This window comes from Onychomys torridus, chromosome 21 (genome assembly GCF_903995425.1).
Source record: "Onychomys torridus chromosome 21, mOncTor1.1, whole genome shotgun sequence".
Classification (NCBI taxonomy): domain Eukaryota; kingdom Metazoa; phylum Chordata; class Mammalia; order Rodentia; family Cricetidae; genus Onychomys; species Onychomys torridus.
The window spans coordinates 8,594,805-8,614,418 of NC_050463.1; the positions used below are offsets into that span (position 1 = coordinate 8,594,805).

General features: G+C 41.2%; 1 pseudogene; it reads left to right on the forward strand.

Moving 5' to 3' along the window:
- Positions 1-19,614, forward strand: part of LOC118571943 — a 106,590-nt pseudogene that overhangs the window by 18,947 nt on the left and 68,029 nt on the right.

Below are 19,614 nucleotides of genomic sequence, written 5' to 3' on the forward strand. Positions count from 1 at the left end.
TTATATTATTCAATATTTGTGTATACCATCTGTAATTTATGAATATTATCAACATGTGATGGAACATTAATCTCCAAAAGAGCTTTTCCAGTAGTTTATTACACAAAATATTCCCTTTATATTTAAAATTATTTAGTATCATTCTAAATACTTTTCTGAGGCTTAAATATAAGGGCTGTATTTTATTCCCCTCTTTTGCTGTGAGAGAAAGCAACTGTGGAGTGGAGCTCAGTTTTTCTTACAGTTCCTTATCACAGTCCCATCATAAAGGGAAGCAGGGTAGGAACTCAAGCCTGGCAGGAATCAGGAGGCAGGAACTGAAGCAGAAGTGATGGAGAAATTCTGTTTGCTGGTATGTTCCTCATCCTTTACTCAGCTCCTGCCTTCTTCAACCCTGGCTGATCTCTCTAGGAGCCAACACCCACAGTAATTGGAAAATGTCTCTGCAGACATGTCTAAATGTCAATCTGATAAAGCCATTTTTCTCCTTTGGTTTTCCTTCTTCTCAGATGTGTGAACTAGCTTGAGTCAAGTTGATGGAAACTAACCAAAACACTTGACTTCTTGTCTACATTACACACAAATCCCACATTATTAATCTAGAACCTTTCATGGCTTGTTTCTCTCTAAATCATCTTAATCTCACAATATATGGCATGATGTAACATTAAAAAGTACAGATTCTTAATAGAAAATATCACAGGAACTGTCCTAGTAGAGCCTTTGAGGTACATTCCATCATCCCTAAAACTAGAGAAGTCAAACTTCCATCATTTACATTGTTCTCAGCATTCCTGTCCTCTGAGTTCCTGGGACAACTCATTATCCTCTGAGATTCGGTGACTAAGGTCCTGTAGCCTATGCATTTCTGGTCATTTCACAGTCTTCATAGAAACCACATGATCAGCTCTGTCACAGTAATACCCTATGAACCTAGTAACCAGCTTCTGTTTTAGAGTGCTCACTGTTCATGTTATAATCGCCATGACCAAAGTCATCTTTTGGAGCAATGGGCTTATTTTGGCTTACACTTCCATGTTATAGTCCAAGAGGTAAGGCAGAGCAGGAGCTTAAAATAGGCAGACACCCAGAGGCTGGAACTAAACTGGAGACCATGGGGGAATGTTGCTTATTAGCTTGCTTATTTTGGATTACTAAGGAATCTTTCTTATAAAATTCATACCCACCTGCCCAGAGGCACACCTTCCACCGTGGGCTAAGCCCTCTCTCATGAATCAAGAATGAGAAAATGCTCCTAAAGACTTGTTTACAGCCCAATGTTTTTGAGCCATTTTCTCAATTAAGGGCCCCTATTCTCCAGTGACCCAAGATGGGTCTAGTTGATAAACTAACCAATGCAGGCTGAGTATTTTGAATGCCAAAATGCAACAACTTCATGTGTTTGTTGTGATTGTCTCTTAATGCCAACACCTGTGCCTGAATGTTCACTCCATTTGTATCCATTAATTATTTGTATGCATATGTATAGTTTGTACACTGCCTATGGGAAAAAGATTTGCAGAGGCCAGAAGAGCACAATAGACCCTTCAACTCAAGACCAACAGGAATTTGTGAACCCTCCACATGAATGCTCATGTTAAACTCTGGTCTACTGGATGAGCAAGAATTGTTCTTACACTCTCTAAGACTATGACACAGCTCCTTCATAATTTTTTTGTTTGTTTGGTTTTTGGTTTTGGATTTTTGAGACATGTTTTCTCTCAGTAACCCTAGCTATCTTGGAATTAGCTTTGTAGACCAGACTGGCACTGAACTCACAGAAGTCTGCCTGCCTCTGCCTCCCTGGTGCTGGGATTAAAGGTGTATACCATTACTGCCCTGCTGCATTCATTGTACTTAGTGAAGCATAGTCAACAGTCTACTTCTTTACATGTGATGGGTTTACAAGTAGTGACATTGTCCTCAACTTTGGAGGTATTCTGCTCTTTCCTCTCTAATAGTGAAGTTGTAGTGGACCACATTAACCAGCCTTCAACATTTCCCTTGTTTAAAGTAATTGTCTTCTCATTTCTTACAGAACTCAGTTGGTTGAGAAAGACTGTGAATATAAATGTGATAGTCAGTGTGATGGCAACCATCATCCAGTTCAAAAGAATATGGTTAATGAAGACAACCCTCCTGCAGTAATAGTTCATGAAAGCCCATTGCATGTAAGAAACATCATTGATCATTCATCCTCACATGTGTATCTCAGAGACCAAACTACAGGGAAAGAATCTCAATGTAAGGAAGCTTTTATACATCAGAAACATTGGGAAAATATCAGTAATTCTGAATCACTTCAGGTACTTGAAACTTCTCCCAGAGAGAAATCTCATGAGAATCAGCAATGTAAGGAAGACTTTAGGAGTCTCCCCTCTAATCAGCATCATGACAGAATACAGTGTGGTGATAAACTCAGTCGGAACCTATTAAGGAGATATACAGATAGCCCAAAAGATGATGGAATCCATACAGAAGTGAAATCATTTGTTCACAACCACAGTGAAGAAGCCTCTATTGATCCCAATAACCTTATCAACCCTGAAAAAGGTCATATTGGAAAGAAAAAATACATTTGTAAGCAATGTGGGAAAACATTTCAATATTCTTCATGTTTTAAGAAACATAAAGTAACGCACACTGGAGAGAAGCCTTATGCATGTAGGCACTGTGGGAAAGCCTTCACCAGTTCTAGTTGGTGCAATGCTCATGAGAGAGGTCACACTGGAGGAAAGCCTTACATGTGTAAGCACTGTGGAAAAGCCTTCAGAAGTTCCAGTTACTGCAACATTCATGAGAGAACTCACACTGGAGAGAAACCCTATGCATGTAAGCACTGTGGCAAAACCTTTGCCATTTTGAGGTCTCGTAACTGTCATGAGAAAATTCACACTGGAGAGAAGATTTACTCATGTAAAGACTGTGGAAAAACCTTCTCAAGTCTTACTTCTTGTAGCATTCATGAAAGAATTCACACTGGGGAGAAACCTTATACATGTAAGCATTGTGGCAAAACCTTTGCAAGTTTGACTGGGTGTATCACTCATGAAAGAACTCATACTGGAGAGAAGCCTTATGCATGTAAGCATTGTGGAAAAGCTTTCAACAATTCCAGCTATCGCAATGTTCATGAGAGAATTCACACTGGAGAGAAACCCTATGCATGTAAGCACTGTGACAAAACCTTTGTCATTTTGGGTTCTCTTATTACTCATGAAAGAAGTCACACTGGAGAGAAACCCTATGCATGTAAGCATTGTGGAAAAGCCTTTTCCCAAGCCAGTTATCGTAATATTCATGAAAGAATTCACACTGGAGAGCAACCTTATGCGTGTAAGCACTGTGGCAAAACTTTTGCCATTTTGAGTTCTCGTAATACTCATGAAAAAATTCACTCTGGAGAGAAGCCTTATGCATGTAAGCATTGTGGGAAAGCCTTCACCAGTTCTATTTGGTGTAGTGCTCATGAAAGGGGTCACACTGGAGAGAAACCTTATACATGTAAGCATTGTGGGAAAATGTTTGCCATTTTGAGTTCCCGTAACACTCATGAAAAACTTCACAGTGGAGAGAAACCTTATGCCTGTAAGCACTGTGGTAAAGCCTTCACCAGTTCCGGTTACCGTAACAAGCATGAAAGGGGTCATACTGGAGAGAAGCCTTAAACATGTAAACATTGTGGAGAAACCTTTGCCAATTTCAGTTGATGTAACTCTCATGAAAGAATTCATACAGGGGAGACATCTCATGCACGTAAAAATTGTAGAAAATCCTTCACCAGCTCCTCTTACTATAATACTCATGAAAGACTTTGCACCAGAGAGAAGTTGTTTCCATCTAATGTATACCGGAAGCTGTTCCTTCAGGTTTATTATCATACCAGGCATGACAGAACTCACTGAAGGATGAAGACTTACACATGTAAGCATCGTCGAAAAGCCTTTTCCTACTCTAGTTATTTTAACATTCTTAAGAGGTGTCGCATTGAACAGTAGCTTTATATATGTAAGTACAGTGGAAAGCCTTCTTGGTAATTAGGTTTATGTTACCATTTTCTGGTTGTCATTTGTGTAGACTTTTTATTTTCCAAAGATTCATAGCTTCTGTCTGGTGTGTGTGTGTGTGTGTGTGTGTGTGTGTGTGTGTGTGTGTGTGTGTGTAGGATCCCCTGGCACTTTAGTTAGCAGCAGTTGTGAGCTGAGTGAGTTTGGTACTAGGATACAAACTGCAGTACTTTGCAAGAGCAATAAGTGCTTTCATGTTTGCACAGTCTCATCATCAACTTCATTTATGGAAATTTTGTGGCTCATACTTCTCAGTATTCATTAAGCAGAGAATTGGAGTTTTCTTTTTTAGTTTTTACTGATGCTTTTACTCATTTTGACAGTTTCATGTATTTCTATAATAATTTAGCTGTCAATAGGAAAGAGTTTTTCATAATCCTTCTGCAGCCTCATAAGTTTTTTTTTTTTTGTTTTGTTTTTTGTTTTTCTTGGAGCTGAGGACCGAACCCAGGGCCTTGCGCTTGCTAGGCAAGCACTTTACCACTGAGCTAAATCCCCAACCCTCTCATAAGTTTTTTTTAGGACCACAGGGGAATTGAAGCAGAAAAAAATCGAAACTGTAGGCATTTCTAGGGATGAGCATGTGAAAGGCAGAGGCAGCTGAGAGGCTGGGAGCCTTAACCTACCTGAGCCTCAGTCACCCAAGGGTGCACTCCTACAAAGTCCCTCTTTAGATCTTGGAGACGAACCCTAAGTTAATGACCCATAAAGCCCTCCCTCGGAACCCCCCCCCCCCCCAACCTGTGTCAATTCACAGTCTAGATATGGCATACATTTCAGGCTACTCCATACCTCCCTCTTGTGTATTTACATGTCATTGCAAAGATACACAAGAACCTAGAAGATGTGCCTGCCCTGCAGACCCAGGTTACCTCACCTATAACAATGCTTTAATGCAAGTGTAGATAATATTGTTCCTCTTGTGAATTTTAAGGTGTTGAGATAACTTTATTTACCACAGAAGCAATAGAACGCATGATGACCTCCCAGAGTTAAATTCTTAGTTATCTCTACCTCATCACTAGGGAAGGACCTCTTTGTCAGTTTCATCTTGAGGCTTTAGAATGGTTTTCCCTAGTGTATGTAAACATACCTCCTATGTAGGGGCCAGGAACTGTCTTCATCTGATTTTGAGCCTTGCTTTTTATTTTTATAACTCTTGTATCATTTGTTGACTATTGCTGCCATGTAATTTCATTTTTCAGTGCATTCAGTGATCGTATTCCCTTGTCTGTATTTTAATTTTCTTTTATAAAATGGTTAGTTTGAATAGAAGGACATGGTAGATGAAGCCTTCTATCCCAGCACTCTGGAGGCAGAGGCAGGTGATGTGAGCTCCAAGCTAGCCTGGTCTATATTTTGTGTTTCAGGCCAGTCAGTGTTCCATAATAGAGAGACTGTGATTCAAAAAAACCAAAACACACAACCAAACAAAGAAATGGATAGGTTTAAGTATAAGGTGTGAAAAAGCCCCATTCCAAAATACTGTGTTTGCAAAGCAGGCCCTCCTTCCCATTGCTGTGTCTGGAGAGAATTCATGATTTTTTTCTACCCCAGCTCTATTGGTTTTGGCATCAGGACCACCCAGAATATCCAGGCCTTATGTCTCTTTCATCAGCTAGGGATGCTGTTACTGTCTTTGATCAAACATCCACTAGGGTGCATGGATATTCAAAAAACTGCACCCTTGCCACTGGGTTTGAATCCAGAATAGATGCTGAGATGTATCATGTTGGGCTCATTCAATAGTCACTTCTACTTATTTTAGGCCCATAAGGAGGATACCTTGATCCACCAGAAGCAGGAAAGAGTGAGTGTGTCCAGGTCTCCTGCAATTGTGAGTTGTTGTTTGTGACATAGCAAAGGCTGTGGCTCAGCAGCTTTGACATTCCTCTGGCACTGTGCAGACGGGAATGCACTAGAGTACTGCATCGGCTTCCCCCTTCCAAAAGCACACAGTTGTGTGCAAAGCAGACAGCTGTGCATAAGGCCTCCCAGCCTGTCTGTTCATGGGAAACTATTTTGTCCAACTCCACTTTCTTGCTGTGGTGAAAAGGCACCTGGAACCTGCAGCTCTTCAGAACTTGGAGAGCTGCCAGTGTGGTGACGCTGAGTCCAGACTGTGGTGTGGAGGGTCTTGGGTGGTGTGCTCTCTTGGTAGTCTCCTTTAGAGCTATGTCTGTGCTGCTTTAGAGTTTTCCTGTCATCACCTTTGTCATTTTATATTTTCTTAGTACTGAACCCGAAGCCACACCTGACATAATATAAACACAGGCTTTGGTATTAGGCTACATTACCCGATCAAAAACTCATTTTGTGTATGTGTGTTCTGTTAAAATACGATGCTGTTTTTAAAATGATGATATAAGAGGGTTAGATTGTTCTGTCTGTTAAAGTGGGCCAAAATTCCTGGTCACCGAGGAAGAGAAATTTTAATTAGATTTTTTTTTTTTTTGCACTAACCATGCCTGAAGCAAAAATTGGGATTTTTGAAAAGCTCTCCTGGTCTTGTCCGTTGAGAGAGACTGTGAAGGCGATCGTGGGCCTGGGATGGATTGATGTTTGTGTGTTTTGCTCCTAGGCTTCTCCAAGTAGAAGAAATTGCATGAAGGAGTACTTAATCACCAGTTAAGTGAATTTTACATAGTGAACTTATTTGGAGGCAAAAAATAGTATTTTCATTTTGTTAGATTTTAGGCTACAGGAGACAGAAGGCTGGGAAGAGACAAGAGTCTGACCTCAACAGACAACACAGGTCATTAGCACATACAGCAAGCGGCACCTAGTTCTGCTGTGCAGTGGGAGAAAGATTCCTGACACCTTTGTATGAGGGTCTTGGGAGTGAAGAAGTTGGATGAGCTTCCTGTACTATGCCCTCATATGCAGTCTCTCCTTACTGAAACGATTCACCCAAGGAAGACAGAGTATCTTGGGAAACAGGTAGTCTCAGCAGAGTTTCTCTCTGGCCTGACCCATAATGGTTGAGAATTTCATGCCTTCCTCCATTCTTCCATGTGGGATTTTAAATGTTCAACAAGCCCAGCTGTGGTAATCTTTTTCATGGGGGTACTTTGGAACTCCCCAGGAGGGAAGTTACTTAGCTAGGACAGTCACTCAAAGGATGACTAAGATTAGTCAAAACAGTTCCCCTCATGACGAACATCTTTGATGGTCATATTTAGAGACTAATTTTAAGAGCACAGACTTCTCTTTCAGAGGACCACAGCATGTGCATGGTGGCTCACAACAGTGTGACTCCAGTTCTAGGGGATACAATACCATCTTCTGACTTCCCAGTGCACCAATAACATATGAGGTACACTGATGTACATGCAAAAAAAAATCCACACTCAAGAACTGAAATAAATGAATCTTAATGTTCATGGGAGTGAATTTGTTACTCTGGGGAATATCCTGGTGTTTAAGAAGTTATTTCAAGGGGTTGGGGATTTAGCTCAGTGGTAGAGCGCTTGCCTAGCAAGCCCAAAGCCCTGGGTTCGGTCCTCGGCTCCTGAAAAAAAAAAAAAAAGGAAGAAATTATTTCAAAGCCCTGGAAGCACTAGCAGGCATGATGTTGTCCCAAGGTTAAATCCTTTGGTCTGTCTTCATCATCACTTGAAAATGATCATTATTGGTCTCATTTTAGCAGTCTGTGATATCCTGAGGTTTGGGAGTATTTCCTATAGTGAATGGAAACTTTATTCATGATCTTGGGTAAAGAAAACCTTTTCTGAAGTTTAAGGGTTGCTTTTCATAATTCTGAATCCTTAGTGGATGGAGTACTCCTGCCATATACATCTGTTTTACCCATCCATTGAGGAATTGTATCTTCTTGTTGATGTATTTTAATTTTCTTAGCAGAAAATGCACATGATGTACTGTCAGGTGTGAGATCCTCATGGGCTGTTGCCTCATCCCTAATCTTTATCTTTTTCTCTCATGCCCTGTCTTAGGGTTTTTATTGTTGTAACAATGCACCATGAACCAAAAGTAAGTTGAGGAGGAATGGGTTTATTTAGCTTACATTTCCACATAGGTGTTCATCACTGAAGGAAGTCACGGCAGTAACTCAAACAGAGCAGGATCTTAGAGGCAGGAGCTGATGCAGAGGCCTTGGAGTGGTGCTGGTCACTGGCTTGTTTCCACTGGCTTGCTCATCCTCCTGCTTTCTTATAGAACCCAGGATCACAGTTTAGGTATGGCATAATACTGCAGGCTGGGCCCTCTCCCATAGATCACTAATTGAGAAAATGCCTTACAGCTTGAACTCATGGAGGCATTTCCTCAACTGAGTCTCCTTCCTCTGACGACTCTAGCTTGTGTCCAGTGGACACAGAAAACCAGCCAGTACAACTGACCCCTTGTCATCTTGACACACAAACACTTCACTATTAAGCCACAGCCCTTCCTTTCATATTCATCCCTAAGATCTCACATCAAAATCATAAATAATTTTAAAAGTTTCATAGTCTTTACAAATTCAAAGACATTAAAATTTCAGTCTCTTAAAATTTAAAAGTATCCAGTCTTAATCTGGGCCTGAATTGGTGGAGGCCATAAATTGCTGCCCCCACACTTCTTGGTCTAGTTGGGGCACAGTCAGCTAGGAAACTGCCCACCACCTCTGGTCAGGCATCATTATACCAAGTGCTAACTGAAGCTTTTAGGCCTGGGCATGGGAGAGAGGAAAGGCAATAGCCTTGTACCATGCTTTGTGGCTTGGGTGGTCACGATTCAAGCATCACCTCTTATCCTACCTAGAACCCCAGGGTTGGGTTGTTGGGCACCATTGTGAGAGAGTACAGGGTGGGAAGGTAGAGAGAGAGGTGGATCTGGAGAGATGAGAGTGAGTGGTGAGGAACGGTCTGTCACACCTGGTGATGTCTGGACTTTGGCTATGGATTTTGGCCAGGTCTTATTCCTGGTCACTGGAACAGCCAAGGAGGCATGTGCTGATGTCCATGACTCTCTTTGTTGCCAGGGGCTGTGCCAGGCCCTGTGGTCTGGGGCCCTGTCGGTATCTGAGGGCCATGCTGTTATAGGGGCCACCTGTGACCATGGTGACTTTTGGCCCCTGTGATCCATGGTCCAGCTGTGGCCAGGGTCTGTTGATATCCCTGGCTCATGTTGCTGCCAGAGACCATGTCTGCGTCCATGGCCCTGCCACAGACAGGGTCTGTGTTGATGTACATTAGCTCCAGAGACCATCTAAAACAGTCAGTGCTGGGGGTCTGGGCCACACTGCTACGGGGGTCACACTGGTCTGAGTGGCCTGCACTGCTACCTGGAACCATGGTGACCATTTGGGCCAGGGCTGCTGCCAAAGACCGTGTGTCTGGGTCCGTGGCCCTACAGCAGCCAGAGTCTAAGTTGATGTCTGTGCCTCCTATTACCACCAAGGGCTCTGCAGATGCCCAGGGTCTGGTTAGCCACCTGAGACCAAGTTGGTGCCTGAGAATCATGCTGCCACTAGGGCCATACTGATCTGGGTGGCCTGTGCTGCCACTGGGCCATGATGGCATCTGGTTCTAAGCTGCTACCAAAGGCCAGTCTGTGGTCCTGCAGCTGGGGTATGTGATGATATCCATGGCCCATGTTAGCACAGGGACTCATTGAACCATGCTGTGTTTAGCCAGCTCCACCCTTCACTGTCCCTGAGATGGCTGGCCCTGCTCCTCACTGGATACTGTAGCAGGAGAGCTGGTCCTACCCGCCTCAGGGGAGAGCTCACCCCTGCACTTGGGAAAGATGGCCCCAACCCTCATCACAGGCATTCACCTTACTTGGGCAGCACAATGGATCTGATCGGGTATGCAGGTAAGATGACCCTGACGGTGTGAGATCAGGAGAGCCTCTCTCCCCTCTTCTGCCATGTGGTGGCATAGATAAGAGGAAGATGCCCTTCTACCTCATAGGTTACCTCGGCAGGTGAGAGAGCTGGCCCCAGTGTCATGAGAGTGAGGTAACTAGCCCTGCCCTTCACCAGCTGCAGTACACAGCAGAGCAGACCCTGCACCCCACCTGGACAGTACACTCAGCTGAGCCAGCCTTGAACCTGTGAGAGGTGAAGAGCTGATACCACTCCTCTCTTGTATGCCCCTTACAGCAATTGGGAGAGCGGGCCATGTACCTTGCCTGGCAAAACAATAGAGCTGGCCTTGGTGATTTGAGTGTAGGTGACAGCTCTGAGAACCTGAGAACAGGAGAACAGTCCTGCTCCTTGCTCTAGAGTGCATTGGGTGAGCTAGCTGAGGCAGTGCTGGAGTAAAGATGAATGGACTACAGAGTAAACTTTGTGACTGACTCAACAGGCCACACCACACACAGCTTCCATGACAAGATTCTGCTTGGTTTGGTTTGGTTTTTGGTTTTTCTTTTAAATCTGTCTTTGACTTGGGGGAGATTGCAACGGCTGAGAACAGATGGGAGGGGATGGGGACATAAGTGGGATCCGAATGAATGATGTGAAATCCAAAAAGAATCAATAAAAGTTTTAAAAAAGTCAACCTTCTTTAAAAGTTCAAGTCTTTCATCTGTGGGCTCCTTTAAGAGTCAATATTAAATGACCTTCTTCAAGAAAGAAAAACCAGGGCCCATCACAATCTGAACCAAGCAAAACCAAACTTCAACAGTATACATAGCTCAGTTGTCTGGGATTCACTCATAATCTATACTCCTCCAGTGGGTTTGGGTCACTTACCCAGTCCTGCCTGATGCAGCACGTAAGTCTTACCTTCTAGGCTCTGGCTGACTCAACTGTTCTTTTGAGTCAATTTCTGTTCAATTGCTGCTACTGTTCTTGGTGATCTTCCCATGGTACTGGCATCTCCAAAATGCTGGGATCCCTTGCCGCAACTGGGCTGCACTTTCACCAATAGGCTCTCGTAATGCCAAGCCTCAACTTCTTTGCATGACCCCTTTGTTCTGGGCCTTCAACTGCACCTTCACCAATGGCCATTCTTGGCCTCTCACAGTGCTGTGCCTCAACTGGTCTCAATATTCCTTCGTGGCTGCAAAACCAGTACCGCCTTGGTCACAATTACACATTATCAAATCCTTCTGCCAACACAAGGAACTGCCATGGCTGTCTTTGGAACACAGCTTTTCTGTGCTGTCAGGAACAATTTCTCATTAGATGTCACCAGGGATGCTGGCCTCTTAATCACCACTAATATATCGACTCTAGCTAAACAGCATCAATTGTCCCAGTAACATAAAGGTTACTTTAGTAGTTCTGATATCTTGTTAATCACAGCTGATTCTTCAGCCCCAGATAACCAGAACCACAGAATCTTAATTCAAAATAACAAATGGCCCTGGTAGAGTCTTTAAACTTCCCTCTGAAACTTTATAAGCCGGGCCTCCATCCTCTGCAGTGCTCCCAATGTTCTTATGTTCCCATAGAACATCCCACAGAGCTCTTAACACTCCATGGCTCTCCTAGTCCAAAGTTCCAAAGCCCTTCCACAAGCCTCCCCAAAACATGGTCAGGTCAGAGCAATATCCCACTGTGCTGGCACCAACATGTCTTAGTTGAGTTTTAATTGCTAAGACAAAACACAATGACCAAAAAGTAGGTTGAGAAGGAAAATGTTTATTTGGCTCACATTTCCACTTTGCTGTTCATCACTGAAGAAAGTCAGCATAGGAACTCAAACAGGGCAGGATCCATGAGGTAGGAGTTGATGCAGAGTCCATAGAAAAGTGTTGCTTACTGGCTTGCTTCTGGCTCAGCCTGCTTTCTTATGGAACCCAGGACCATGGGCTGGGCCTTCCCCCATTGATCACTAATTGAGAAAATGTCTTATAGCTAGACCTCATTGAGCATCTCAACTGCATTTCCTTTCTGATGACTAGCTTGTGTCAAGTTTACACACAAAGCTATCCACTACAAGCCCTATATGTGGTTCTTGTGCTTGAATTTACCTGAAGCCTGCACCTACCCTGAAGTCCTGGTTTTTTCCTTTGGGCCATGAGTTTGAAATGTCCAAAGCAAGCTTAAGATACTACTTAATGGAAAAGGGTTGAGGGCAATAGCAGGTATGGGAAAAGGGAATGAACGCAGTAAAAATCCTGGAGAATGTCTTACAGTGCAGTGTCATCCATCCTTAGATCATTTGATCAGTTTCAGAGCTCAATACTAATGTTAAGCTTTTTGTTTGGATTTTTCAAAAGTTGTTTTTTTTTGTTATTTTTGTTTATATTTTGCTTGTTTCTCTTCTTCCCTCCTTCCCTCTCTCCCTCCCTTCCTTCTTCCTTCCTTTTTCTTTGTTTTGGTCTTTCTAGACAGAGTTTCTTTGGGTATTATTGGCTGCCCCCTGGAACTAGTTCTCTGGCATAGACTAACCTCCAATTCAGTGATTATCTTGCTTCTGTCTCGAGTGCAGGGATGAAAAATGGATGCCACCATGCCCAGCTTCTGTCATTGTTTTTGAGTCAGGGTTTCACTATGTAGCCATGAATGGCTTTGACTTCACAGAAGTTTACCTTTTTCAAGAGTGCTGACATTATGGGCTTGGCACCTGAACTTAAGATGTTTTGATATTATAGACTGAGGGGTGGTATGAGCACAGTTAGCCAGTCAGGGCCAGTATTACTAAACAAAATGAACTGTCCAAATGAGCATGGGTAGTCATTTCCCCTGAAACCGTTTTTAGCTTTGCTTAGCAGAGTCACCCAAGGACCTATTTTGGGTGACTGTGTTCTGCTGAGTGCAGGCCTCTTTGGCAGGACAGCTAGACACAGCAGATGCACAAAATGGTGAGTGCACCTTGAGCTAGAAATCTGGGGGCCAGTTTGGGACACTAACTGAAGTTTGTGCTGGTGCTGGGCAATCCAGTGGAAGTTGGCCTCTGGCCCAGCAATGCTTATGCCCATGTATCCTTGAAGTGTTTATCCTTCAGGCAGCCTTTAGTCCTGCATCCCCCACACTTCTGTCCTTAGTGAAGCTGCTTTATCACAGTCTGTTGCACACTTGGATGAGTTCTTGCAATGAACTTGCACCTTCATAGATCTTATTGTTCTGGAAATTGTTGAGGCTGAATCCAGATTGCTGGACAGTTGACTTGAGTGTGTCCTACATTTATAATATATTTATTACAATTATGTTTATACATTGGTTTTCATTTAACTTATATTTAATATATTATCATTTTTTCCTTTGTTTTGTTTTTGGTAACAAGGTTTCCCTGTATGGCCTTGGAACTTGATATGTTGACCATGCTAGCTTTGGACTCAGAGATTACTCTCTTCTGCCTCATGCATTCTAGGTTTAAAGCTTGCACCATCATGCCTGATTTTTCTTTTTCTTTTCTTTTTGGACCTGGACACCTGTTTACCAGTAGGCATGCCCATTATAATGAATGCATAGCTGAGGATACTCCCAAACTTTGATATACCAGCCTCCTCCTCTATTCCTTCTCCTGTGCTTGTTTTATTCTTTCCAATCCTAGTGTATTCACCACTCTATTGCTTATCACATGCATTCTACTATCCCTCTAACATTCATTCCACCTCCCCACAGATCTCACGGAACCTTCCTTCTCCATGTCTCTATGGGCACTCAGTCCAGTTTTGGAACAGGTGGGTGGGAGGTCAAAGTTAGAATCCATACATAAGAGAGACAGCAGTTGGCTCTGTGTCCTTGGGTTACATGTCTCAGTATAATTGCATTTCCAAGTTACATCAATTTGCTTGTAAATTTCATTTCAGTTTTCTTCATTGCTGAGGGAAAATCATTTTGTTTATGTGCCATGTCTCCATCATGTGGACATCAGCTGATGGAGATCCAGGCTAATTCTTTTTCTCAATATTGGGACTACAACATCAATGATCATCACTGTGCATGTATCTGTTGTAGTGTATGGACTCTTCATTATATGTGGAGAAATAAATAGCTTGATAAGATAGTATTTCTGTTTTTCTCTGTCCAAGGCAAAGTCACATCTATTTGCTTATTAATTGCATCAGTTTACACTCCTACCAACAGTAAGTATTCACTTTCACACACATCCTCTATAGGGTTTGAGGTCTTCAGGCTTTCATTGCAAACTTTTTACTTTCATATTCATATCCTAACCTTGTGGACGTCTGTTTTATTGTTTTATTATAAAAGGCCAAACAGTCTGGGCACTGGTGGTGCATGCCTTTAATTCCAGTACTCGGGAGGCAGAGCAAGATCCAGCACAGGCACCAAAAACTACCTGGAGAAATCCTGTCTCAAAAAAAAAAAAAACCAAAAAGAAAAGAAGCCAAACAAAACCTTTAAAATGTATTTTTATTATTGGGATATTTACATTTAAGTGATGTATTTTAATCACATCTAGTGCTTACACCCCAGCAAACCCAATTCTTAATTTTTTAAAATTTATTTTCCACTGGGTTCAGTAAGTGCTGTTCACATGTGTGTGGCCAGACACCAGAGCACCAACAACATACTAGTGACCATATTCCTGAAGAAATGACCCTCCTTTCCTGAAGACCACCAACTGCTAAAACCTTAGCTAGGTGTTGTCTTTTTGAGGACCAATCCCATTCTGCTTAGTATTTTGACTGACATAGTCTAAAGTGTTTGGAGGATTTTAGAATTTGATACAAATATTTTAGAATGTTTTTGTGAAATTGAGCTCCTCATTAAGAGTACTCCTTTTTCCCTTATGTCCTTGTCCATTGACCTATAAAATGACTGTTAATATTTAATATAGACAATTATTTTTGTAAGTGATGTAGAATTTAGTCAATAAGAAATCAGTTGTTTCTGATGGAATAAAATTAGCTATGCTGTGAAGTATAAAAATAATAATATTTCTAAGATAAATTTTAACCTATACCATTAAAAATGTCATATCTATCCATGCTTTCCTCTTATATAATATTAGAGGGACCAGCCTTAAAATTATTCATCCCAGGGGCTCAGGAGAGAGAACTACTAATGGCGAGGACTATTTTCGGAAAATAGAATCTCAGCACACCGAGCTCTATAGTCCACTTGCTTTAATTCCTCTGGCATAACATCCTATCTACACAGCTTCAGTTCTGTTCTCGTGCCTAGCTCCTTTCTTGCTTGATTTCTCTCTGTTTATCTACTGCTCCCTCTTAAGTTCTATCTTAATTCTCTCGTCTTAATTCTGCCTCATCTAGGTCCTTTTTTACCTTCTAGGTCCTTTTCACCTTGTTCTTACCCAGCTAGGGCTTTCCCATCTGACTCTTCCTTATCTCCCATCTCATTCCTCTAGTACTGTCTTCTAGACCTTCAATCTAGTTCTTCCCCATCTCAGTTTGTTCCTCTCAATTTCTTACCCATCTAGTCCTTCCATTCTCTTTTCTCCGTCCTCCATTTTCTACGTTCTACTCAAGTCTCCCCAGAATCCAGCTATATCAAGCCCCCGATCGAGCTAGATCGAACTCTACAGGGTTATAAAGGCAGGTAAGAATTTATCCTCTGGCAATGACCACCAGGCCTTCCTTAACAATCCAAAATGGGAGTGGCAAAAGAGAAGGCCAACTGAGTGCCAGTGACCGGCCAGCATATCCAAAAGGGGATCCATGTGCTCAGTCTACATTCCTAGAAGTGGTTAGGAAAGAAGTTAGGGGTCTATTAGTAAGGTTGTATAAGAAAGGAGGGTCCAAGCCAAACTGTGTAAAGCTATTATTTAACCTGACCTAGGTGGTGTCTCCTTGTGGAATTAAATCAGGAGACTTGCGTGTGGGCTGTTATCACTGTTAGTCCTTAAAAATGGCTAAGGGAGATACCTGATTCCAGAGAAAGCCTTTCCTGAGGTTGTTCTCCAAATGCCTGGAATGTGTATGTCCAGAGAGTGATCAGTCCACACTGTTAGCCCTTCTTAGGGAAAAGTTAATTGGGAAAACTATGAAGGCACACATGAGTTTCATAACAGAATACAGCTTATATATAACAAGCCAAATAACACCAAAAACTACTTGGAATTTGGTTTCCTCTGGAGGAATTTCCTGATCCCTCCAGGTAGTGACTTTGCCATAATCAGCTGAGTTCTTAAGATATATTCCTGCGGCCTGCAGCACTTTCCTCTTTAATGACCAGTTTTTTCAAGTTCTTATCTTGTCCAATTTAAACTAAAGGAATAAAGTAAATACTGAGCAGATGGTGTCTGCTCAGCATTCTTAAAGTTTTACCAATTGTCAGATTGATCCCTAAGTCTTTCTCTCCATCTATCCCTCTCCTGACCACTTGATTACTCTCATTCCCATTCCTGCTTGCCCTCAGTCCACCTGCAAAATCTATTCTACTTGTCTTTCCCAGGGAGAACCATTCATACCCCTTACAGCCACCATTGTTACTTAGCCTTTCTGGTTCTGGGTTATAGCATGATTATCATTCATTTAACAGCTAATTTCCATTTACAGGTGAATACATACCATGTTTGTCTTACTGGGTCTTGATTATCTCAGGATGATTTTTTTCTATTTCCATCTAATTTCTTGCATATTTCATGATGTCATTGTTCTTAATAGCTGAGTAATATTCTGTTATTAAGTGTACCACACTTTATTTATCTATTCTTTGGTTGAGAGACATCTAAGTTGTTTGTAGTTTCTGTGTATGATGAATAAACCTGCTATGAACATAACTGAGCAAATGTCTTTGTTATAGGATGGAGCATCCTTTGGGTATATATATATATATATATATATATATATATATATATATATATATATACACACACACACACACACACACACACATACCTATGAGTGGCATATCTGGGTATTGAGGTAGATCAATTCCCAGTTTTCTGAGGAACTGCTATTTATAATAATTGTACAAGTTTCCAATCTGACCAGCAATGGAGAAGTGTTCCTCTTGCTCTACATCCTCGCCAGCATGAGCTGTCAGTTGTTTTATTGATCTTAGCCACTCTAACAAGTGTAAGATGAAATCTCAGAGTTGTTTTGATTTGCATTTTCCTGGTGGCTAAGGTTGATGAACATTTCTTTAAGTATTTCTTAGCAATTTGAGAATCCTCTATTGAGAATTTTCTGTTTATATCTGTACTCTATTTTTATTGGATTATTTGGTTTGTTAATGTCTAAATTCTTATGTTCTTTATAGGTTTTAGGTATTAGACTTCTGTCGGATGTGGAGTTGGTGAAAATCTTCCCAATCTGTAGGCTGCTGTTTTGTCCTATTGATGCTGTCCTTTGGCTTAAGAGAAGCTGTTCAGTTCCACAAAGTCCCATTTGTATATTTTAGTGCCTGTGCTCCCAGTGTTCTGTTCAGGAAGTGGTCTCCTGTGTCAATGTGTTCAAGGCTATTCCCCACTATCTCTTCTATTAGGTTTAGTGTATATGGTTTTATGTTGTGGTCTTTGGTCCATTTGTACTTGAGTTTTGTTCAGAGTGGTAGATACAGATCTATTCACATTCTTCTACATGCAGACATCCAGTTAGAGCAGGACCATTGGCTGAAGATGCTTTCTTTTTTCCATTGCGTCTTTCTGGCTTCTTTATCTAAAATCAGCTGTCCAAAGGTGTGTGGATTTATATTTAGGTCTTTTACTTGATTCCATTTATCTATGTGTCTGTATTTATGCCAATACCATGTGTTTTTTATTATGATAGATCTCTAGTTGAGCTTGAAATCAGGTATGGCGATACATCAAGAAGTTCTTTTATTGTATAGGATTGTTGTAGCTATCCTGGTTTTTTGTTTATTTGTTTTTCCATATGACGTTGAATATTGTTATTTCAAGTTGTATAAATAATTGTGTTGGAATTTTGATGGTGATTGTCTTGACTCTGTAGACTGCTTTTGGTAGGATGTCCACCTTTACTATGTTGATCCTACTGATCCATGAGCATGGGAGATCTTTCCGTCTTCTGATATCTTCAATTTCTTCAAACACTTGAAGTTTTTAATCATTCAAGTTTTTCACGTGCTTGGTTAGAATTACCCAAAGATATTTTATATTAGTTAAGGCTATTGTGAAAGTTGTTGTTTCCCTGATTTCTTTCTCAGTCTGTTTTTCATTTGTGTATAATAGGACTATTGATTATTTTGAATTAATCTTGTATCCAGCCACTTTGCTGAAGGTGTTTATCAGCTGTAGGAGTTCCCTGGTAGGATTTTTGGTGTCACTTATGTGTACTATCATATCATCCTAGAATAGCAGTATTTTGATTTCTTCCTTTTCAATTTGTATCCCTTTGATTTCCTTAAATTTTCTTATTGATGCCAACTACTTATTGCTTAAATTAATACATTGAGTAGATATGGATGGAGAGAGTAGACAACCTTGTCTTGTTCTTGATTTTAGTGGAATTTCTTTGAGTTTCTCTCCATTTAATTTGATGTGGGATATAGGGTTGCTCTAAGTTGCCTTTATTATGTTGAGGTATGTTCCTTATAGCTTTGCTTTTCAAAGACTTTTATCATGAAGTGGTATTAGGTCTTGTCAAAGCCTTTTTCTGCATCTAATGGGATGATCATTTGGGTCTTTTTATTTCTGTTTATTTATATATGGTAGATTACATTGATTAATTTTTTTATAGTGACTATCTTTTTGATGTCTTTTTGGATTTGGTTTGTATTTTATTGAGTATTTTTGCATCTATGTTCATTAGGGAAATTGGTCTGTAATTTTCTATCTTTGTTGAATCTTGATATGTTTCTGGTATCAGGGTGGCAGTGGCTTCATAAAATGAATTTAGCACTATTCCTTCTGTTTCTATTTTGTGGTATAATTTGAGCAGTATTGGTGTTAACTCTTGCTTGAAAGTCTGGAAGAATTCTGTGCTAAACCAGTCTGGCACTGGGCTTTTTGTGGTTAGGAGACTTAATAACTATTTCCTATGGGTTATAGGTTTATTTTTTTAAATCTGGTCTTGACTTAACTTTGGTAAGATGTACTTAATGAGACAACTATTCATTTCTTTTAGATTTTACACTCTTGTGGAGTTCAGGTTTTTTTTTTTTTAAGTTTGGGTGAAATGATCTATTAGGTTCATTTGGTTTATAACATCTGTTTTTCTGTGTCATTTGTGGTGGAATGACCTGTTTATTGGTGAGAGTTGGGTATTGCAGGCTCTCACTGTCAATGTGTGTGGGCCAGTCTGTGATTTTAGCTTTAGTATTTTCTTCTTTGTTTCTTCCTTCCTTCCTTCCTTCCTTCCTTCCTTCCTTCCTTCCTTCCTTCCTCCCTCCCTCCCTCTCTCCTCCTCCCTCCTCTCTCTCTCTCTCTCTCTCTCTTTCTTTCTTTCTTTCATCATTTGAAGTGGTAAGACCCACTTTTAAAAAACTTATTTTTATTTTATGTTCATTATAGTTTTTCCTGCACTGTTGTATTTTAAAAATCAGTATGTGACAGCCTTGGCAGGTGCTGCCAAGGGGCACAGTCACTCACACCATGAGATAGCACTCATGTGGAAAGTTTTATTGGGGGGAAGAGAAGGAAAGTGGGCGGGGACTCAGGGAAGAAGAAGAGAAAGAGAAAAGGGAAGAAAGGAAGAGGAGGTGTGTGCTACCTTGTGACAAGAGAAAGGAAGGGAGAAGAGAAAGGGGGAGGGGTTT